Source organism: Eschrichtius robustus, chromosome 6, assembly GCF_028021215.1.
Source record: "Eschrichtius robustus isolate mEscRob2 chromosome 6, mEscRob2.pri, whole genome shotgun sequence".
Taxonomy (NCBI): Eukaryota; Metazoa; Chordata; class Mammalia; order Artiodactyla; family Eschrichtiidae; genus Eschrichtius; species Eschrichtius robustus.
This window is the reverse complement of record NC_090829.1, coordinates 135,224,793-135,249,536: the sequence shown is the minus strand read 5'-3', so window position 1 is coordinate 135,249,536 and position 24,744 is coordinate 135,224,793. Positions and strand designations below refer to the sequence as shown.

Genomic DNA, 24,744 nt, shown 5'->3' with positions numbered 1-24,744 from the left:
GATCAGCTCGGTGCTTTGTGACCACCTAGAGGGGTGGGATAGGGAGGGTGGAAGGGAGGGAGATGCAAGAGGGAAGAGATATGGGGACATATGTATATGTATAACTGAGTCACTTTGTTATAAAGCAGAAACTAACACACCATTGTAAAGCAATTATACTCCAATAAAGATGTTTTAAAAAAAAATTATGCCATTGCTGTACACCTGAAACTAACACAACATGGTGAATCAACTATACTTTAATGAAATTTTTTTTAATTATGCCATTTCTCCATGTCTATCATTAGTTGAATCTTATGCAAAAAAAAAAAAAAAGTCTGTTAAAACCAGAGATGATTTTGAAATAAATTGAAACAAAAATTTGTTTCGCTGTTTCATTCATAGAGCAAGTTACAAAACACAGTTTGACCTTGAGCTGTGGATGATTAGCATATGTTGAACGTGGTGGAGAACAGTTTACAGAATTAAGTTTGCCCTGGGAAAAACATGTTAATGGCACAATTTTAAAACAGATTTCCTGCATTTTCAACTACAAGCAGGAGAGGATTTTTATGAATCACAGAGGATAGGACTGTGGTCTCTGGAGCTGCAAACTGTGGCCCTTTGTAAGTTTTATTTAGCACCCTTGCAAATCCATTGAACAAGCACAGAAATATTTTAGATTTTTGAAACAATTGATTTCTTGAGTTTCAAAATATTTTTCCCATATTTCAACAGCCATGAAATTACAAAGAGAATAATAACAATATTCTGCAAAGAAGTGTGGTTTTTGTATGAACACAGTTTTTAAAAACCTTACAGTCAGATTTAACTGGCTGGGCTCAGTTTACGGTGCGCGTGTATGACTGATGACTATGTCTGAAGGAAAAATAAAGTGAATAATGATTTGTGATTGTTTGCTACCTGTAACCACATTGACAGCATTAGAGCATAATGCTGGTGACATAAGTAAAATACAAGAGAGCTATGCAACCCTCTGGGGAGAAATCCGAGCCCGAGGAAGGGTAATCTCCCAGCGCCAGGCCCCAGCTCTGCCAGGTTCACTAGGACACCTCAGCCTGGAGCCCTTCACCCATCTGCCAAGGGGGACTAGGCTTTGCCCACCTTTCCTGGTTCAGCTCCAGAGCTGGGAACACAGGGCTGAAAGACCACGTGCAACAGGCAAACATGGGTGAGTTCTCCTGTTTATCTTGAATGCCCGTGGCCTCTTTTCTCATCCTTTGCACCCCTTCTTAGTCCCAGCTCTTGGTTAAAGATCTGATATCCACATTTATGCCCTCCTGTCATTTTAAGTAGTGGGGTTGCTTCTTCTATTTAAATCTGAAAACTTATCTCTTAAATAGATGGAAGGGGTTGAAGCTATAGTTCACTCATGAAACTATGAGAACACAGATGGGGTAGCAGAGCCACGGGCCCTGGTGACCAGGCCTGCTAACGTCCCAGGTCTCAAAGCTGCAAAGGCCCCCAGGGGCCATCTGGTTGGGCCTTCAGCTTTCAGCCTTGAGGCAGGTAAGGTGATGGGCCTGGTGACTGCCTAGGTTTGTCAGTCCACCGGGGGAGGACCACTGGGGGAGTAGCACGGGGGAGTAGCACCGGGGCAATGCCAGCCCCCCGACACCGGCCCCACCCCCTGCTGGAGTGAGCTCCTCCCTGTAATGAGCTACACAGCACTTACTTTACGTGGGTTTCGTGAAGACTAGAATTTCCGTGGCGACACTGAGAGGAAACAGTAAAATAGCAGGTGATTACATACAGGCTGTAATTAAACAGGCCAGGTCCGTGTAGACAAAATGAAGAGCATGGATGAAATGACTTCTCAGGTCCTCTGAGCCCCCAGTTCTGAGACTCATAACAATTAGGGCAAAGACTGCTTTTTTAAAATTTGTATTAAAGTATAGTTGATTTACAATGTTGTGCCATTCTCTGCTGTACAGCAAAGTGACTCAGTTATGCACATGTAGACATCCTTTTTTTTAATATTCTTTTCCATTATGGTTTATCACAGGATGTTGAATATAGTTCCCTGTGCTCTACAGTAGGACCTTGTTGTTTATCCATCCTATATGCGATAGTTTGCATCTGCTAACCCCAAACTCCCAGTCCATCCCTCTCCCTGCGCCCCCCCACCGCCTTGGCAACCCCAAGTCTGTTCTCTATGGCAAAGACTGCTTTTATTTTTTTTATTTTTTTAACATCTTTATTGGAGTATAATTGCTTTACAATGGTGTGTTAGTTTCTGCTTTATAACAAAGTGACTCAGTTATACATATACATATGTTCCCATATCTCTTCCCTCTTGCATCTCCCTCCCTCCCACCCTCCCTATCCCACCCCTCTAGGTGGTCACAAAGCACAGAGCTGATCTCCCTGTGCTATGCGGCTGCCTCCCACTAGCTATCTATTTTACGTTTGGTAGTGTATATATGTCCATGCCACTCTCTCACTTTGTCCCAGCTTACCCTTCCCCCTCCCCGTATCCTCAAGTCCATTCTGTAGTAGGTCTGCATCTTTATTCCCGTCTTACCCCTAGGTTCTTCTGACCATTTTTTTTTCTTTTTTTTCTTTTTTAGATTCCATATATATGTGTTAGCATACGGTATTTGTTTTTCTCTTTCTGACTTCCTTCACTCTGTATGACAGTCTCTAGGTCCATCCACCTCACTACAAATAACCCAGTTCCGTTCCTTTTTATGGCTGAGTAATATTCCATCGTATACATGTGCCACATCTTCTTTATCCATTCATCCGATGATGGACACTTAGGTTGCTTCCATGTCCTGGCTATTGTAAATAGAGCTGCAATGAACATTTTGGTACATGACTCTTTTTGAATTATGGTTTTCTCAGGGTATATGCCCAGTAGTGGGATTGCTGGGTCATATGGTAGTTCTAGTTTTAGTTTTTTAAGGAACGTCCATACTGTTCTCCATAGTGGCTGTATCAATTTACATTCCCACCAACAGTGCAAGAGTGTTCCCTTTTCTCCACACCCTCTCCAGCATTTATTGTTTCTAGATTTTTTGATGATGGCCATTCTGACTGGTGTGAGATGATATCTCATTGTAGTTTTGATTTGCATTTCTCTAATGATTAATGATGTTGAGCATCCTTTCATGTGTTTGTTGGCAATCTGTATAGCTTCTTTGGAGAAATGTCTGTTTAGGTCTTCTGCCCATTTTTGGATTGGGTTGTTTGTTTTTTGGATATTGAGCTGCATGAGCTGCTTGTATGTTTTGGAGATTAATCCTTTGTCAGTTGCTTCACTTGCAAATATTGTCTCCCATTCTGAGGGTTGTCTTTTCCTGCTTTTAAATCGAGAACACCATCTAGCTTCCTGCTCCCTGGCACCACCTACATTCCAATTTCTTAGCTAGAAAATTCTCTGCTTCCCCACCCCCGTCCCCCATCCCCACCTCCATCCCTTATGCCCCTTGTCTCCAAGTCTTATTATTTCCTCCTTCAAATTGTTTCTCAAGTCTTTAGCTTCTCCTTCCAGTTATATTATTGCACACACATCCTATCACCTCCCCCACACGTCAGGGCCACTCTTAGGTACTTAATATGAGACGAGCTTTGCCTGCCTAAAATGTCACCTCCATCACGTCACTGCTCTGCTCCACAGCGCACCGCCCCTCCCCATGTTCTGGCCTACGCCCCTGCCCACTTGTACTCCTTATCGCCTCCCTGATGTCAATCAACCCTCTCCTCCAGGACTCCACTCTCTAGCTCACTACACCCTGCTCGCTCTTGATCAGCTCTTTGTTCACACTGTTTCTTTTCCTGAGAAATCTTTCCCCTTCTCCAACCTTCCCAAGTGTTATGGGCTTAACTGTTCCCTCGAAATTCATATGCCGAAGTCCTAACCCCAAAACCTCAGAATCTGACTCTACTTGGAGATTGTGTTTTAAAGGAATAATTAAGTTAAAATGAGGTCATATGGGTGGGGCTAATCCAATATGACTGGTGTCTTCATAAGAAGAGGACAGGAGGACACTGACGTGCACGGAGGGGAGAGCATGTGAGGATGTGAGGAGAAGACAGCCGCCTACAAGCTAAGGAGAGAGGCCTCAGAAGACATCCATTTTGCTGATACCTTGATCTTGGAGTTTCAAGACCTAGTCTCCAGAACTGTGAGGAAATAATATCTGTTGAGGATGCCCACCAGTCTCTGGTACTTTGTTACACAGCCCCGGAACTCACACATCAGTATCACCCACTCACCAAAGGATCCGTCTGAGTCCCACATTCTCTGACTGCTCTTGTCTATCCCGTTCTCCCCTTTCTCTGAATATCATGATGGAACTATTGAGAGTTCAGCTGCAGTACATCTATTCCCACAGAAAAGTAAAAATAAGGCATGGCACTTTCCCAGTCCAGCTCATGAAAGTCTATTTTGAAGTTAGAAATGGGTCAAATAAACCATATGTCTTTCAAACACAGCTCTCTTGCAGTCATCAAAAAAAAAAAAAACCACTAAGGTAGCCCTTTATGTACTGATAAGAAATGAATTTCAGAAATGTTAAGAAAGAATCCAGGGACACAACAGTATGTATAGTATGCTTCCATTATGTAAAAATGGGCGAACATACACACACACTTGGACTTACACACACACGAACTTCTGGAAAGTTATACAAGAAACAGGCAACACTGATTGACTCTGAAGAGGGGAACTGAAGGACCAGGGTGAGAAGAGAACTTAACTTTTTTTTTAACTGGAGTGTAGTTGACTTACAATGTTGTGTTAGTTTCAGGTGTACAGCAAAGTGATTCAGTTATATGTATATATCTATTCTTTTCCATTATAGTTTATTACAAGATATTGAATATAGTTCCCTGAGCTATACAGTAGGACCTTGTTGTTTATTTGTTTTATATATAAGAGTCTGGATCTGCTAATCCCAAACCCCTAATTTATCCCCCCACCCCAGCTATCCCCTTTGGTAACCATAAGTTTGTTCTCTATGTCTGTGAGTTTGTTTCCATTCTGTAAATAAGTTCATTTGTATCATACTTTAGATTCCATATACGTGATTATCATATGATATTTGTCTTTCTCTGTCTGACTTACTTCACTTGGTATGATAATCTTTAGGTCCATCCATGTTGCTGCAAATGGCATTATTTCTTTCTTTTTTATGGCTGAGTAATATATATATATATATATATATATATATATACACCTCATCTTCTTTATCCATTTATCTGTTGATGGACATTTAGGTTCCTTCCATGTCTTGGCTATTGTAAATAGTGCTGCAATGAACAGTGGATGTATATATCTTTTTGAATTACAGTTTTCTCCAGATATATGCCCAGGAGTAGGACTGCTGGATCATATGGTAACTCTATTTTAAGTTTTTTAAGGAACTTCTATACTGTTCTCCATAGAGGTTCCACCAATTTACATTCCCACCAAGACTGTAAGAGGAGAACTTACTTTTATTGTATTTCCTTTTTTACTGTTTGCATTTTTATCACACAGTGTTACTTTTTCAGTTAAAAAAACATTAATTAATAAAAAGTAAATAACCACACTTGGAAAGAATAAAGTCAATTTAACTTTTCCTCTCATACTGTATTCAAACCAAAGTCCAGATGGATTAAAATTGTTACATTTTTAAGAATTAATTATATATTGCAATCATCAATGAAATAATTGATTCAAGCAAGAGCTATCAATGGATTTAAAAAGCGAGTAGTGAGAGTTTTGGGGGGGAACAAGAGAGTCACACAGTCTCAAAGCTTCACCCCACAGATTACTTTTTAACTGTGGAAGAAAATTTAACCTGATCTTTGGGTGAGGAAGGATGTTTTCAAGCATAGAAACAAAAGACAAAATCCACCCCCCCACCAACACACATACAAATTAAACAGGTCTGATTGCACACAAATTCAAATTTTCTTTCCCCCAAGAAAATTCCACTGTAAGCCTAAGAAAAAGTAATCTTCAAATTTCAAAAAATAACTACTATGAATATGGTAATGAGTTAGTATATGTATTATATTAAAAACTGACACAAATTGACTTTTAAAAAATAAGATCACAATAGGAAAATGGACAAAAGAAAAAGATATTTCACAGAACATATGATAATAGGAAAAAAAATATTGCCGCATCATTCATCAAAATCATGCCAAGTGAAACGAGATTGCACTTTTTACTTTTCAAATTAGCCAAAATTTGAAATGGGAGACTACTTAAAGTAACAGGCACTCTCACTGAGGCTGGAGGAAATATAAATCAGTTGAAATGCTCTAAAAAGAATTTAGCCAGTGTACATCAAGAATTGAAAAACAGTTCATAGGGCTTCCCTGGTGGTGCAGTGGTTAAGAATCTGCCTGCCAATGCAGGGGACATGGGTTCGAGCCCTGGTCTGGGAAGATCCCACATGCTGCGGAGCAACTAAGCCCGTGCGCCACAACTATTGAGCCCATGTGCCACAACTACTGAAGCTTGCACGCCTAGAGCCCGTGCTCCGCAACAAGAGAAGCCACCGCAGTGAGAAGCCCACGCACCACAACGAAGAGTTGCCCCCAGTTGCCGCAACTAGAGAAAGCCCGCGCCCAGCAACGAAGACCCAACGCAGCCAAAGAATAAAAAAACAAACAAACCAACAAAAACAGTTCATATACGTCAACTTAATAATTCCAGTTCTATGACATTAATCTAGATAAATAAGCCAAAGGCAAACAAAGCTTTATATCTAAACTATTCATCACATCATTGTTTATAATAGCAAAAAACTGGAAGGCACTCAAACATCCAGTAATAGGGAAAGAGTTAATTACAATACTTCCGTACAATAGACTATCTTGCAGCCAATAAAATCAGGATTTTTTTTTTTTTTTTTTTTGGTGAGATAATAATAAGTCAAATAGCAGCAAACAAAACCATACAGTAGGATCCCTATTTGGATTTTTTTAAGAAAACTGTTAAAAAAGAATTGGAAGATTAACAATGATCATCTCTGTGTAGTGAGACTATATGTGATTTTTATGTTCTTATTTATACTCCTTTGACTTTTCTAAACTTTTAATCGATTTTATAATAGAAGAAAATTTTATGTAATAATGGTAATAACAACATAAAAGCTAACGTTTATTGGGCATTTCTTACACGCCAGGCACATTACCTGTATTATCTCATTTATAGATAATCCTGTGTTGGAGGGATTCTCATTACTCCCACTTTACAGATAAAGAGATCAAGCTCAATGTTAGCTCCAGAAATCAAATCAGGCAGTCTCTCTCCAGAGTGCACATGTTTGAAGAATTTTAATTGATGAAGCGAAATGCTCCTGATAATTAAAAATTATGACAATTTTTTTGTAATGAACAGAGAAAAATGTTGACATCAAAATGTTAGCAGTGGTTATCTCTGGGGATGGAATTTGGGATGATTACAATATTTTTATTTATATTTATATTTTAAAAAATAATCATAGATTACTCTGATGATAAAGGAAAATGATAAAAAATATGAAGTATTAATATTATGGGTTAATTCAGAAAACTGACAGCCATGTAGTAGGAACATTTTAATTAGAAAGTATATTTTGAGTTCCAAAAAATTTGAAAATACAGCCCCTTCATAGAGAGGTGGCTGGCTGTGCCATTTTTGACAACCCAATATGCTTATACAGCAAGATAATAGCACTTTTTAAGTGCCTACCAAGTACTTCTTTGTGTATACCAAAGTGCTAGCGCAATTATTTTTTATTACTTTCCCTTATCTCTATTTTTTTAAATTTTGTAAATTTATTTTTTATTGAAGTATAGCTGATGTAAAATATTGTTAGTTTCTGGTGTACAGCAAAGTGATTCAGATATATATATATGTATATATATATATATATATATATATATACTTTTTCATATTCTTTTCCATTACGGTTTATTACAGGATATTGACTATAGATCCCTGACTAGCACAATATTTTGAACATAGAATTATCTCCATAAATGTCTATTGATGAAAAGTGGCAATACTAAAAGAAATGTTCTGGAAAAAAATTTTTTTTTAATTAAGAGGCACAGTAACATAAAGCATCTTATAAGGTGAATTGATTCCTAGCTGAGTCATATTAAGACCTAAAGCTGCACTGCCTATTATTCAGATTCTTTCCAAGACAATCGGATAAAGAAAGCTTGTGAATATAGAACATCAGAAAGAAGGAAAGCAAGATTCATTCTCAAATCCAAAGTTAGGTCCAAAGACACTTCCTCAGAAAAGTATCTGCTTCCTGCTGCGTTTTCACTGAAGTGTTTGCTGTAATTAAGTATACCCTCTCTTCTCTTTCACTCATGCTCTTCCCTTCCCTACTTCTAACTCAGTCTCAGTCCTCAGGGGACTGTCAGTATCACTCCTTCCTCAGTAAATAGAAGCTTGTACCACTTCTAAATTGACTTCCTGAGTCAGGAAAGCTACTGAGAGAGCTTGGGCACCTCCTAGAGGAAGCTGGCTAGCCTGTCAATCTGGTTTGGTTTGCAGAGAAACACTGCCATCTAGTGCAAGAAAAAGCAACGTTTCCATTCATTTTCTTGAGCTAATGGTGGATAAAATATTTATAGCACAATCTCACTTTTAAGCTGAATCACATTTAAGCTTTCCCAGGAAAATGTCTGTACTTCTTTCTACCTTAAAACGTATATTTCAGTGAATTGAAAAAGCACGTGGGGGGCTTCCCTGGTGGCGCAGTGGTTGAGAATCTGCCTGCCAATGCAGGGGACACGGGTTTGAGCCCTGGTCTGGGAAGATCCCACATGCCGCGGAGCAACTAGGCCCGTGAGCCACAATTACTGAGCCTGCGCGTCTGGAGCCTGTGCTCCGCAACAAGGGAGGCCGCGATAATGAGAGGCCCGCGCACCGTGATGAAGAGTGGCCCCCACTTGCCACAACTAGAGAAAACCCTCGCACAGAAACGAAGACCCACCACAGCCATAAATAAATAAATAAATAAATTAAAAAAAAAAAAAAAAAAAAAAAGAAAAAGCACGTGGGGCTTCCCGGGTGGCGCAGTGGTTGAGAATCTGCCTGCTAATGCAGGGGACAATGGTTCGAGCCCTGGTCCGGGAAGATCCCACATGCGGCGGAGCAACTAAGCCCCTGCGCCACAACTACTGAGCTTGCGCTCTAGACCCCGCGAGCACCAACTACTGAGTCCACGTGCCACAGCTACTGCAGACCACGTGCCTAGAGCCTGTGCTCCACAACAAAGAGAAGCCACCGCAATGAGAAGCCCGCGCACTGCAACAAAGAGTAGCAGCAACGAAGATCCAACACAGCCAAAAATTAAATAAATACATTTATTTAAAAAAAAAAAAAGAGGAAACACGAAATTGGGTACTTCTTTCCTATAGAAATCACCAGAAACCTGAGCTAGACAGGAAAGGGAATGAGGAGAGAATAAAGGTATCTTTAGTTCATGATTAATTTGCCGTTTCCCTCATTATTACTGCTACTTTCCCTTGTTTGTGTACATATTTTGATTCTTTGTCGAAAGCTTCACCTAACCGAGTCCCATGGACTCAAGATTACATATGTGTGTTCATGTCAGCAAAACTTCCTGATGTGATAGTCTGCTTTGGTAATCTCGTTTTGGGAATATGCTATTAAGAAATGACTTTCAAAATAGAGATGAACTAACACAACATTGTAAAGCAACTATACTCCAATAAAAATTAATTTAAAAAATAGAGATGAACTGATGATCCAAAACTCAGAGTAAAGACTTAAGTTTTATCACAGCCAAATTGGGAATGATAAGCGTTATCAGGTGTGACCTGTAGGCCTTGGCAAAGCAAACCTTGGAAAGTTTAGAATAAAAATAGAGGATGTGATGGGGATAAAAAAATAAATAAATCCTTTATGGAGAATAATAATAAAAACAAGTTCTAAATATAACAGTAATAATATTAATGGTTCAAATTATCACGTTAAAACAGTTTAGATTAAAAATTTAGCTATATTCTGTTGACAAAAGATAAACCCAAAACATATGGCTAAGAGAATAGTGATGATGAATAAAGATATGCCAGACCAAAAAAATCTAAGATAGCCATATTAATTATAGACAAAATAACAATATAGAGGGTAACTAACATTTTGATATAAAATTCAATTTACTAAGAAAACATAGTTCTAAACTTGAAGGCATCACATAAAATAGCATCAAAATATATAAAGCAATCATTGGAAAACAGGAGATTCTAAAATTAAATGGGACCGCAAAAGGCTAAGGGGAGCCAAGCAATCTTGAAGAAGAGCAAACTGGGACATATTTATAAAGGACCTATTGTAAGGCTATAGTAACTAAGACAGTATGGTACTGGCACAAGAATAAACAAATAAACCTGTGGAACAGAATAATGAATCAATAAAGAGACCCACCTATATACAGTCATCTAATTTATGGAAAGCTAACAGTGGGACAGTTGAATAAAAAAAAGTGTTGATCCCTACCTCACATCAGATATGAATATCAATTCCAGATCGATTGCAGGTTGAATATGTTTGGTTGAACCACATGAAACTGACGGTTTTGTAGGTTGACTATTGGTAATTTCATATAATGCAACCCAGTAAAACAATAAAGCTTTTGAAATAGAACACAGCAGGATATTTTCATGTATTGAAGTAGGCAGAGATTTATTAAACTGACACATAAAATGTGATAATAGTAAAGAAATAAAATAAGTGAATTAGAAAACCTTTTAGCTAAGAAACTCGTTTCTTAAAAGACACCATTTAGGGACTTCCCTGGTGGCACAGCGGTTAAGAACCCGCCTGCCAATGCAGGGGATGTGGGTTCGAGCCCTGGTCCAGGAATATCCCACATGCCGCGGAGCAACTAAGCCCGTGTGCCACAACTACTGAGCCTGTGCTCTAGAGCCCATGAGCCACAACTACTGAGCCCGCGTGCCACAACTACTGAAGCCTGTGCACCTAGAGCCCGTGCTCCGCACCAGAAGCCACCGCAATGAGAAGCCCGCACACTGCAACAAAGAGTAGCCCCTGCTCGCTGCAACTAGAGAAAGCCCATGCACACGCAGCAACAAAGACCTAACACAGCCAAAAATAAATTAATTTAAAAATAATAATAAATAAATAAATAAGATCATTGAATGCTAGTCCAAAACACTTAATAATAAAAAAAAAAGGCACCATTTAGTGTGAAGAGGTAAGCCACAGAGTGGGAAAATATATTTAAAATACATGTACTCAACAAAGGACTTATATGTAGATCAGTAAAGACCTCCTATAACGTGATTTTTTAGAAGCTAGAAAACCCAATGGGCAAAATTATGGACAATTATTCATTTCGCAAAGAAGATATCCATCAAATAGTTATCAAGAAAAGGTCAACTAATATGTGGCAACCTGGATGGGGGGCAGTTTGGGGGAGAATGGCTACATGTATATGTATGGCTGAGTTGTTTTGCTGTGCATCTGAAACTATCACAACATTATTAATCGGCTATGCTCCAATATAAAATAAAAAGTTTTTTAAAAAATTTAAAAGAAAAAAGGTCAACTAAGCCCACAATTCTATACTGCTATATACCCACTAGAATGACAAAAATAAATAAGACACTACCAAGTATGGATAGGATAAGGAAAACCTGGAACCTTCATATACTCCTCGTGGGAGTGTAAAACGGTCCAACCATCTTTGGAAACTGCTTCACAATATGTACTAAAGCTGAAACACTTGTGTACTCTATGACCCAGCAATTCCACCCCTGGGCATGTATTCAACAGCGATGTATACAAATGGTCACCAAAAGACATTCATAAGAATGTTCATGGCCTCATTATTTGTAATAGCCGAAATCATAGTATAAGCCAAATGCCCATCAATAGAGAGAATGGATAAATATATTGTGTTATATTCACACAGTGGAATAATATAAAGCAGTCAGTGGGAATGAGTCATTCATAACTATTCAAATGAATAGATCTTATAACCATCATGCGGAGTGCAAGAAACAGATAAAATACAAAAATAATATTTCCATATATATAAAGTCCAAAAACTGGTATAAAATCAATCTAGGGTGTTATAAGTCAGAGTAGTGGTTATCTGGGGGAGGGGGAAAGACTGGAAGGGGACTTCTGAGTCTGGTAAAGGTCTCTTCCTTGATCTGAGTGCTGGTGACAAAAGCGTATTCAATTTGTGAGAATTCATGGAGCTTATACACATTTAAGACCTGTGAACTCTGTTGCAAAGAGGCTTTATTCCAATAAAAATTTGCTTAATCAGTCTAACGAATGATGTGCAAGATCTCTATGGAAATGTCTCAAACTCTATTAAAAGACATCAAAGAATATTCAAATAATGGAAGTGTATGTCATATTCACAGATAGGGAAAGTCACTATCACAAAATTCAAATTCTCTCCAACTTTATCTACAGCTTTATTGCAAGCCTGATTTTTAAAAATCCTTAGGGGGTTTTCTGGGAAATGAGAAAAGCTGGATCTAAAATTTTTAGAGAGGAGCATGGGTCTAGGGTAACCAGTACACTCCTGGAGAAGAGGAATAAAGTGGTATAAAGAATTTATTGAGATTTAAATCAATTAAGGCAATTTGATATTGGCACAGGGATACGCAAATTTGCCAGGAGAATAGTATAGAAAGCAGAAACAATTTCAGACATAGATAGAAATTTTATGTTTGCGTACCAATAAATGGAACTGGGAAAATGAGTTATTCACATAAAAATGGATACCTACATCATATCATGCTCAAAATTCATTATACATAGATTAATAACTCAAATGTGAAAAGCAAAACTTTAAAACGTTCAGAAGAAAATATTAAGAAATATCTCTCAGGTTAAGGAAGGGCTCCTAGGGATCCCAGCCCTAGGATTCACTATCTGTGAGATCCTGGGCAAGTTACTCCCTGTTCTTTAGTTTCCACATCTGAAAAGCAAGGATACTTGTAGCACCCACCACATACAGTTGCTGAGAGGTTTCCATGAGGAATATGCAAAAAGTGTTGAAAACACTGCCCGACACTTATTAAGTGATATATAGGTTCTTGCTTTTGTCATTATTATTATTTGTTGTTGCTGTAGAAGTAGTTACACTCAGTTACAAGGGACAGGCATTCTCAACTTGGCAGATCTATGCCTAACAAAGTTCAGAAATTTTAGTAACTAAGGGAAGAAAAGGATATTCAATAGTGGAGGGTAGCAAAGAAGACGAAAAAGCAACAGAAAAACATGATAAAGAAAGGACAAATTAAGAATTCATGATCCACTCCTATCAAAAGCCAAACATATGTAAATGGGTTGAATTACTCTATTCATCATTTCATTCCATCTTTATCTGTGTGCATCCCTGCTACTTACCCCCAAACTGCCCCCACCAAGAATAAGCTCCATGGGGGTGTATTTTTGTCTTCTCTCTGTCTGCTTCCACATTCTGAAATGCACAGTGCATCGTGGAAATCCAATAAAAATCATTTGATCAAAGGGACAGAATCTCCAACCTTGATGGTGCAAACATGAACCGGACAATGTGTTCTTTGTCTATTTGGAGGCACATTTTCTGGTAAGATGCTGCAGAAATCAGAAACACAGCAAAACAGAATCTTCTTGGAGGTCCAGTAGACTTTGCATAAGTCTTTTATGCGTATCTGTTATAACAAGTAAATATTTATGACTACCTAGAGTGTTTTAAATTGTTCTTTAATTTCACAGTATTTTTACTACATGTTCATAAAACATAGAAAAACTGCAATGTACAAAATTATGACTTACCTGCCCAAACAAATGACATTACGCAGATACAACATTTTGTGATTTTGCCACTATAAGGGTGTGTTTTTTCTGCAGTAATTTTACTGTTATACCATGCTTTTTATTAAAAGATTTATTACTGTCATCCTAATTCTATCAGCCAGTTGAACACAGCATTTCCTGCTTTTGCAAGTGACATTTAAAATAATGAAAAACTGATTTTTTTAAAATTCTGTGAACCATAACCCTAAATTTCATTTCTAACTGACCAAATAGTAACATTGCTTTGTCACCTAAAGCCAGTCAGATTCCTTGAGTTTATAAAAACATTATTTTGGGCAAGTCACACAAATGATAGTTCTATGATCTGAAATATCCAGTGTTTGCTAATTCCTCCCCAATAAACTTTAAGGGTTTATAATAGGCACCCAAATCACCATTTGAGAGCTACATATTAGGAGAAATCAATCAGAATTAGTACAAGGTTGAATAACTAGTGCAGTAGGCCTTTCTTCCCATCCTCTTGACTAGCTGGGCCCCCCTCCCCCTCCCATCAAAACAAGAAGCTGATTTTTTGTTTCTGGTTTCATCATATCAGTGTCTAGTTTATATCAAAATTAATCTCTTATTGCTTCATGGATAGCATCTCTAACAGACATTAGCTTTTTGTCAATAGTTTGAAACTTCTAGAAGAAATGAGATCCAGCGAGTGCGAGCACCTCCTCTAACAGAGAGTTTGTTAAGGTAAGTGTTGCTGGTAAACCTTTGGGACAGCAGGGTTTAAGGGCTGATTCTGTGAGAATCCAGTGTCACCAATAGGTGGCGTACCTGGTCAGAAATCCATAGGCTGTGGGGATGTATGGAGGTTACAGACAGCTACAAACGCTGGAAGCAGAAAGTGAAGAGATGCTCATGGTCCAGATAGATTAGCAAAGATCAGGAAGTGGGTATTTAATAAGTGAGGCACAATACTAACTGAAAATGTAGGATGTAAGTGAAGGATGGCCCCACTAAGCTGGAGCAGCCCTCCACTTTGAGTGCTACAGGCGCCCTCTCTTGGACGATGGAGCCCCAGTCTCTGGTCCTCTGGGCCAGCACTCTCTCCGTCTAGCTGTCGGTGGATTCCAGCCACCTGCCCTTCAGCAGGCAACCAGCAGATCCCCAGCTTAGCTGAAGTCACAGGCTTGGTGGGGATTCAGGAACTAGGCCCAGCAAGTTCCTGCATCTGGGATACATGAACCTACAGATACCATTACACTGGTTGTTTAAATACCTGGGCAATTCGTCTCCCAGGTCTCCTAAGAGTCCCCTCCCTCATGGATGTAGATTTTTCTAGCTGGCTCTCTGTACAAAGTTAATAAAAAAGCTAATAGGTGTCCATTCGCCTTCCCTTCCTTCCCCTGCCCTTCATTAGCTGTACCCTGCCCCAGGCAGTCAAATGCCCACCAGGTTTATACTTCAGTCTCCTAAGACTTTAGGTAGCTTGAGACAGTTCCTCAGAGCATGATCACTTCCAAGTTCACTGAAAAAAATGGAATTTCTGTTGCCTCAAAATTAGACTAGATCCTGAACCATGATCACCTTCTAAATGACCAGCCATCCACTTCTGTGGCATCTCTAAAATATCTCTATGTTCACAGCATAAAGGGTGTCCTTCCATTATCATATTCCAATTTTAAGTCCGCTTCCAGTAAAAAGAGGTGATACTGGTTTTAATGAATGATTCTCTGCAATCGGCCCCAAAAAAGATGGAACAGTTATGCATGGGGGTTGCTGACTGTCAATTAATGGATATGCTGTTCCCTGGTTATACTGCCTTGAAGAAAGGGAAATTCCAAACTAAGCCAAATCATGAATATATCCAGAATTTTAAAATACTACAAGCAGGTTTTAAGAGAATGGATGTTGACAAAATAATTCTTGTGGACAAATCATTGAAAGGAAGGTTTCAAGTCTTTTTTAATTTGCTCAGTGGTTCAAGAAAACTTTTATGCGAGTACGATGGAAAAGACTATGACCCTGCTGTAGCTGCTAGACAAGGTCCAGATATATCAGGAGCACCTTCCCTTGTTGTTAGAGTTTGAACAAACCAGCAGTGCAGCTCCTTGGAGGCCAGTTAGACTCAAATGCTAATACAGGTTCTGGCTGGGACAAAAGATCTTGGCTTAGGCAATGGGTATTATGAAGCAGTGAGATTAATGCTGCAGATCAATGTGTTGAAACAGCTGACAAATAGGAGAAGCAAAGGATTTCTACTTTGGAAAGTTAAGGAACTTTGAACTGATTGCCAGGAGAATGAGGAAGAAGATTGCCCTGTATTGGGAGTGTGGCGTCTTTGTGCCACAGATGAAGCTTTGTGATTCCTAAGGAAGGGGCCCCATGGGAAGGACCAGCAGAGCATTAACAGCCTGGACCAGCAAAGCAGCAACATCTGAATGCTTCACTCCAAATCGTGCTTAACTGTAAAACACTCTCCTTTATTATACTTAGAGGACTTGCTGGTTTCTTTCCATAAGCAAAAAGCACTTCTTAAAGTGCCCTTTGCAGCAGTGTTATTTCTTTTCCAATTAGTTTGAGTTGGGATCATTTTTCCTTACAGCACAGTATTAACATCTAGTAGGTTCACCTCAGAAATGAAGAGGTTGATCTTGGGAGCTCTCCTTTGTGCTCCTGGTAAAGGATGATTTCTGGGGAGGATGTGTTATGAGGTGGAGTCTTCATAGAGAAAACCAAAGACTGAATTGAAATAAGCTACAGTGAAATCTGGTTACAGAACATTTTAATGACTTTTACCACAGTTAATAAGAGGGAAAAAAGAAATCCAATGAAAAATTTTCAGCTCTTACCTCATTTAATCTCTCTGCCCTTTTGAACACCATATATTCCTATCTCATTTGAGAAAAGATTTAGGATAATGTTAATATTTTTGGAATGTATTATAATAGGTTGATATTTTCTTACTTTTTCAATTACTTTTTTAACAGCTTTATTGAAATATAATTCATATGCTATACAATACCCTTGTTTAAAGTGCAAAATTCAATGGTTTTAGTATATTCACAGAACTGTGCATCCATCACCATAGTCAATTTTAGAAACTTTTCATCACCCCAAAAAGAAACCCACACGCATTAGCATTCATCCCTATTTAAGCCCAAGCCCCCAGCCCCAGGCAACCACCAATCTACTTTATGTCTCTATAGATTTGCCTACTCTGGGTATTTTATATAAATGGAATTATACCATATGTAATATTTTCAGACTGGCTTCTTTCACTTAGGTAATGTTTTTAAGGTTTATCCATATTGCAGCATGTGTCAGTGCTTCATTCCTTTTATTGCCAATTAATACTCCATGGTATAAATACACCACATTTTATTTATCCATTTGTCAGTTGATGGATGAAGACAACGTGGGTTGTCTTCACTTTGGGGGTATTATGAATAATGCTGCTATGAACCTTTGTGTACAAGTTTTTGTGTGAATGTGTATTTTCATTTTTCTTTGGTACATACCAAACAGTGAAATTGTTGGGTCATATGGTAACTCTGCATTTAATCTTTCAAGGAACTTTCAGACTGTTTTCCAAAGTGGCTGCACCATCAATTACTTCGTATCTAAAAAGTTTCTCAGTGTTCCAGAGATTTAATCACACTATCCAATTAATTTTCTCCTTATTTTTCTATGATTCTATATTTTAAATTCACTAATCGCATATGGACTTCATTCAGTAAATTTGAAGTTTGGATTTTCCTCCAAATTCCTCACCAGTGATTCCAGAATCATTGCTGAGTAATCTTTAATCTCCTCTTTGATATGTATTCTCTTCGTTTATATATCACATTTTTATATTTAATAAATGATAATTCTGAGTTGTTTATGCTGTTCCATTGATCAGTCCAAGTCAATACCACATTATTTTAAAGACTGTAACTTTGTTTTAATAATGCATGTTACTAATCGCTCCTTATCACCCTACATTTTTGGAATATTCTTTGTTTATTATGTCGTTCGAACTTCAGAAAATTTGTATTTACTCCTTTGAAAAAAAAATCCAATGGGATTTTATCACTATTGCATTAGCTCTATAAGTTAATTTGAGGTGTTATTATTTTTACAATATTTAAGTCTTCTACCTTGAAACATGCAATTTCTGCAGGAGAAACTTCAGAACAAGTCTTGAGTACTTAGTGACTTGTTTCCTCTATGAACTAAAGGAAAAGGAAGAATCAAAAATGTTTCTGAGATTCGGGGTCTGAGTGACTAAGAGAAGCTTAATATAAGCCGACAGAGTATTGCTAAGGACTATCAAAAAGAAGAGGGAAATTTTTTCAGTGTTACTTTGGAGGACAGAAAAACAGCCAATGTCTCAAAATTATGAGGAGATAGATTCGGCCAAACATACTAAACCATTTTACGTAGTAGAGCTCTCCAAAAATGAAAAAAAAAAAAAAAGCTGCTGTGTGAGAAGGTAAACCCTTCATTTCCAGAGGCATTCAAATGAGGATGGATTACCAAGTATCAAGATGACAGCCCTCCTATTTCTAATAGTCTGTGCTGACTACTTGTTCTCCAAATGGCCTTAGTATAATTGAAACAAGGAACTGGAATTTATGAAGAAGAAACGTAAAAGAAGATCAGAGTCAAGGATGGGCTTTGGGTAGTGCTCAAAGGAAGGAGAAAGAAGAGACAAAAGAAGAGAAAGAGATGATTCGAACGATGAAGTAAACACTAGAGAAAAATCACAGACCCACGGATGATAATGGAGGACCAAGGAAAGGCTGGCTAATAGTCAAATACAACAGAGAGGCTTAGAAAGTAAAATAGTAAGCTTTACTTTCTAGTAAAGCTTAGAAAGAGTCACTAGATTCAAAAATAAAGTCATAGGACAACCTGGCGAGTGAAGGTCCAGTAGATCTATTTGACAATAGAGTCATAGTTGAGTGACACTGTAAAGTCAAGTGAAGGTTTATTTTTTCCTGTTGAAGAGGTTGTGCACATCCGAAGTTCAAAGTCCAGACAATACAGATTTAGAGATAGAAAGTACAATAGACCCTGGCATTTGTAACTTTGATACTCATGGTTCTTACTGTTTGTCAATAACCCCACGATCCAAGGCAAGTAGTAATTTTTAAATGTTGCCAAAGCACACACTGGAATCATGTCTGCTGTGAAAGTGCTGTGCAAGAGTGAGTCACTTTTTTGGAGAGCAAGCCTAGCCAGCTGCCCAACATCTGTATCATATCATGGCTTTGTTATTCTCTACTAATCTCTGAATATGCTGTAACTGTCATGAAGTGGTAGGAACTCTACTTCTTCATAGATCCAGACAAGCTCATGGATAATGTTGCTATTACGGTGATGTACTATGACAAATTACTTTAGTCCAGGTGACGCTTGAACAATGTGGGGTTTAGGGGCACCGACCCGCCTCGAAGTAGAAAATCCTAATATAATTTAAGTGGACCCTTGGCATCCACAGCTCCTCCATATCCTGCATCCACAGTTCCTCCTCCACAGTTCCGCCCATAGATTCAACCAACCATGGATCGTGTAGTGCTATAGTATTTACTGATGAAAAAAAATCCGCATGTAAGTGGACCCACGCAGTTCAAACCATGCTGTTTAAGGATCAGCTGTACTTTACAAAGCCACCGAAGTGCCTGAAGACATCACCATGATGTTTTGGATATTCTCTCCATTTTCTGGAGGTAATCATACATGAGAGATACTCAAAACAGTGCGATTTTTGAAGATCTCAGGACACATTTCTTAAAATTATTAAGATTCTACTTACTGGAAGAGGTGAGGCCATCACTGTAGAAGAAAGTTCTCTCAGGAAATGGGAAGGGCTGTTTTTTAGCTCAGAGAAGGAAGAATTTGGAAAGAAGAATAAAGAATGTGTCTCAGACTATTTCCGCAGATAGCAGACATCAGAAAAATTGTATCTGCATGTCCTTTATTGTATCAGCATGTGATCTCAAGAAGGAGTATAAGAGAGTGAAGCAGTGAGAAGCTACACAAGATATGTTACTAAGTTGCTTGATCCCATGGACCTCTTGAGAAGCCATATGACATCGTCTCAGGACTGCCAGTCTGGGATGAGAAGGGAGGAAGCATTTATCCAGCAGCTCGCATCCCTCACTAGTCAAAGAACACTCCAGGAAGCATTAGCTCTCCAGCACTTCTGGGTTGTACTTATGAGGATGCCGAGGGGTGCCTGCAGGGTCCCAAGCCACAGTGAAAACAGATAAGTCCTAGGATGGGAGGCAGGAGGTGCTGGCAGAATGCCTCCATGTGCAGTTGGTTGGGTGGCTGGAACAAAAGATAAGTGTGGCTGAAAGGATCTGAAGTGGTACACGAGAGGTGCCTGATCCAAGATGTTTGTGGTTTAAGAAGACGTGTGTTGGTGTGAGCAGGATGATAAGAAAACTCAGACCAGGTCCTGGCTCCTCTCAGGGCAAAAAGATGCCGGGCGCTCTTACAGGAATGAGGATGCTGTGTTGGGAATGAGTATTCGATATAAGTAGGGAAGCGTTGTCAAAACCACTGGGAAAAGCAGACTGAAAGGATGATGGGATAGTGGTAGGGGTCCATCTGATGCCAAGCATTATGAACTTCTAATTCTTTGCATTTTCTCCATGAGTGCCTTCACCCTAAGAGTAGGAACTGAGAAAGCAGACTCTGTGGGTCGGGTGGAGTGGTATGGGGTGTCTAGCAATGCTTGGGTGGAAAGGTCATCAGAGTGGTGGGGAGGGCAGCATGGAAGCAGCTGATCAGAGAATCAAGAGTAGGTACAACAGACAAAGTAAAACCAAGGCCCCAATGTATAGAGGTTTCTGTGACAATAGGAGCAGAGCAGGAGCATGGGAGAAAGAATAAAAAAGGAAGACGTGGCATCTTGAAGGTGGAACAGAGCCGTACACTGATGACAAAGTCTACAGCACACTCAGTGCTACCAGGTGAAGACATGAGTGTCACTTCATCCTGCAGTGAATCAAGTAATATGGTTGTTGACATCGCCAAGAAGGAGTTGAGAAGGAAAGAAGGAAACTGACATGGTTCCCGAAGTTGTCCAGGACAGAATAAACAGTATTAGATGATACTGGTGATGATTTGGAGGTGGCTAAGCCAGTGGTAGTAGAGACCTAGATGATAAAACATAGAAGAAAGCCTGTTGGAAGTGATGGGGTATGACCTCATCATAAAAGAGTTTAAGGAGCCAGCATGTTAATGAACAATCAAAGCAGCTGCTGAAGTTTAAAGACAAAGCAAGATTTGCTTCAATGAAGACTTACACGAGCACTATTTCTCCAGGACGTGTTGGAGAGGTAGGTGTAGATTTTCACTCTTACTTAATGCACTGGGTATCATTTGAATGTGCTAGCAGGAGCCTGCATTGCTCTTGTGATGATAAAAAATGAAAGAAACAAAATTAGTCAAGGACAAAAGTAGGATTCAAGCCCACAGGGAACAAACACTTTTCCACCACCCCCTTGACTCTGCAGATGAACAGAACAGGCAGTGGAATGGTTTCTTTAGTCTTCCAAACACTTATCTTTGCTAAATCAACTTAAACCATGTGACCCCATTAACACAAACAGCAAATGGAAGTGAGTGTTTCAGAAAGATGGAGAGATATATAACCTGTGGTAAATGTTTAACATGCCACACACAGAGATCCAGCCATATTTCATCGGCAGCTGTCTTTTTTTTTTTTTTTTTTTTTTGGACTTCAAGTTTCCAGGGAGGAACCCACCCCTACGCCCTCTGTGCCTTCATTCCAGCCCCTGACTCGGCAAGAGGTCCTGGAAAGCATCCATGTCATAAAGAGAGATGGTGACAAAGAGTAATGATTATAATAGCTACCATGATTGAATGCCTCCTCTGTGCACAGTTTAGGCTAAATACTCTATGTAGTTTATCCCAGTTAGTCATTAAAATAACTGTGAGCAGATAATATTAACTCTATCTTGAAGACTGGGTGGTACAGAGCTGCTGTAGGGATTCAGCAATGTCCTCAGGGTACCAGGCTCCTTCATGTTCCTGCTCTGCCCTCAGTGATAGGAATTACTCCCCCAATCTGTGTCTGTGTTCAAGCAGGAAGAAGCAGTAGAAGAGGCAGTACCAGCAAACTTACCTTGTATTGGCCAGAACTAGTGTTTCATTCAGGGATCATGTCGATTAGAGACAACAGAGTCCACTTTAGCTGGTTTAAACACAAGGAGTTCCTTAAGATATACAGAGAGTTCTTAAATCATTAGGGAGGGCTGAAAAGATTTTAGTTGAACTCAGAATGCCACCATAGAATTGGGTCATCAAGGGAGCTGCTGCCTCTTCCATAATCAGGCAGTTGCTGAATTAAGAGGCCATCCTCTCCTACAGGAAGCCAGTGCCACAGTCTTCGGCTCCAAGGCATCTGCCACAAACTGGAAGCAAGTCAATCAGAAAACACCCCCCACAGCTCTAGCTCCCAGGCTAGGCCAGTTCTGCCGAGACCCAGGCCAGCAACAGAGGTGCTCATAACCCTTCTCTTGCCCCCCACTGAACTCAGTTCCCAAACAAACGCTCATGGTCCTCTCTCCTTGTGACTCAGTTCCGACTCAAGGATAAAGGATCAATAAAACTTAAATCATGTGTGGAGCCCCAGCTGCCATGGCAGTTGAGGACTCTGCAAATTGACTATTTTGGTTTTCCAATCTCTGTAGCAGAGGCAAGAGAGAGAGAAAAGCGTTGGCACAGAGTTTGAGTACACCAAGCCATTGTATTAGCCACAATTGTTCTGGAAAGTTGGGAAAGCTGGTGTATGGACAGTCATCCTTCCTTTCTTCCATCCTAGGCATCCCGGCCACACATATCATCTCATTTAATCCTCACCTCAACCTCTCAATGACATATTGTTACCCCCACTTTATAGATGAGGAAACTGAGGCTTATAAAGTTTAAATAATAATGTTCAATATCCTTTCATAACCTACAGTGGAATATAATCTGCAAAAAATAATAACTGGATCACTGTGTTATACCCCTGAAACTAATGCAATATTGTAAATCAACTAACTGCAGTAAATAAAAAATTAAAAGGTAATAATGTTCTAGAAGGTAGCAGAATCGAGATTTGAACTAAAGTCCATGTTCCACTATCCTCATGTGGTAAAATTAATATGTTTGCTTTGCTGAAACTAAACACCAACAATAATGGATTCTCTCTATTCTTAATTCCCTTGCTTCTAAATATGAATCACTGGCTTTCAAAGAACACTCGTAAGTGCTCTCCAATCTCGAAACCTTTGCTCCAGCAATTTTCTTAATTGCCTGTGTTGCTTGATCCCATGGACCACCTGAGAAGCTTGATGATGTATGTGTCAGGACTGTATGAGGTGAGAAAGGAGGAAACATCATCAACTCACATCCTCCATTGGCCAAAGAATCATCCCATGAGGCATTATTGCCCTTTTTCTCCCATATCCGACTACTCATATCCAGCCATCCTTTCAGGCCCAGATCAAGCACCTTTCCACAGAGACTTATCCAGTCTCACTGCCAAAATGTAGTCCTGTATTTTCCGAATCTCCTACATATTTTCTTTGTACCTCCCTTCATACACTTCCCACATTCAAAATATATAATCACCCTTTTCACATTATAACTTCCTTGAAGACAAGAATGATGACATTTATCTCTATTGTCCTTTAAAGCTTCTGGCACAATGCGGAGTGTAGAAAGGGTTCACTAGATGAAAAATAAAGAAATGAATAAATTTCCCTAGGGAGGTGCTCTCTTCTTTAATGTATTGGATAATCTGTATCCGGGTAATTATAAATCAATTGCTCTAGTTTTCTAATGTTTTTAAGTAGAAAAACTTTTCTCCATCACCATCATCCACCTGATTTCTTCCATAGTGAGCCCTCATCAATTAATGTAACAGAATGTTTTTTACATATTTATTTGATTTTCACATTTTTATAAAAGGAACTAAAAAAGAGAGGACAGGACAACATCTTTGTTTTTTGTTGTTGTTGAAGTATAGTTGATTTACAATGTTGTATTAGTTTCTGGTGTAGAGCAAAGTGATTCAATTATACACACACACACACACACACACACACACGTATGTTCTTTTTCATATTCTTTTCAATTATATGTTATTACAAGATATTGGGTACAGCTCCCTGTGTTATACAGTAGGACCTTGTTCTGCATTTGTTTTACATATAGTAGTTTGTATCTGATAATCACAAACTCCTAATTTATCCCTCCTCCTCCCCTTTCCCCTTTGGTAACCATAGTTGTATGATGCTATTTGTGGGGGGGGGGGAGTTGCGGGATCTTAGTTTCCCAACCAAGGATCGAACCCACGCCCCCTGCATTGGAAGCGTGGAGTCTTAATCACTGGACCACCAGGGAAATCCCTGGTAACCATAAGTTTATTTTCTGTGTGCGTGAGTCAGTTTCTGCTTTGCAAATAAGTTCATTTGTATCATATTTTAGTGCTGGCTTTGGCAGCACATATACTAAAATTGTATCATATTTTAGATTCCACAGATAAGTGATATCATATGATCTTTGTCTTTCTCTGTCTGACTTACTCCACATAGTGTAATAAACTCTAGGACTACATCTTTGGAGTTGAAATGAGTTCACTTTCTCTCTGGAACAACCACAATAGGTCAATTTTTATACTAGTTCAGGCATTTGCCATAAGTAACAATTCATTGGGCCAAAATGAGTGGAACAAATCATGATAGTGAAAGCATCAAGGAGTCTCCACGCTCTACACTTAATTCATTCAATTTCCTGCTAAAGTAGAATTTCTTGCATTACTGTTAGCCCTTCAGGTCAGCACAGAGCAGCAGTCTCCTTCATTTCTTCTGGAAACTTTCCACTTTGGAACCCCCAAAAGAGTAGCCAGCAGTCACCAAGGTGGGTTGTCTCCCACTGCGTGGTTCATGAAATCGGTAGGTGGGCAGCTTCCTTCTGGTTGCCATGGAAAT

At 39.2% G+C, this 24,744-nt stretch overlaps 1 pseudogene; it reads left to right on the top strand.

Moving 5' to 3' along the window:
• Positions 1 to 15,465: 15,465 nt before the first annotated feature.
• On the top strand, positions 15,466 to 16,110 carry LOC137765984 (microtubule-associated protein RP/EB family member 1 pseudogene; annotated as a pseudogene).
• Positions 16,111 to 24,744: the final 8,634 nt, after the last annotated feature.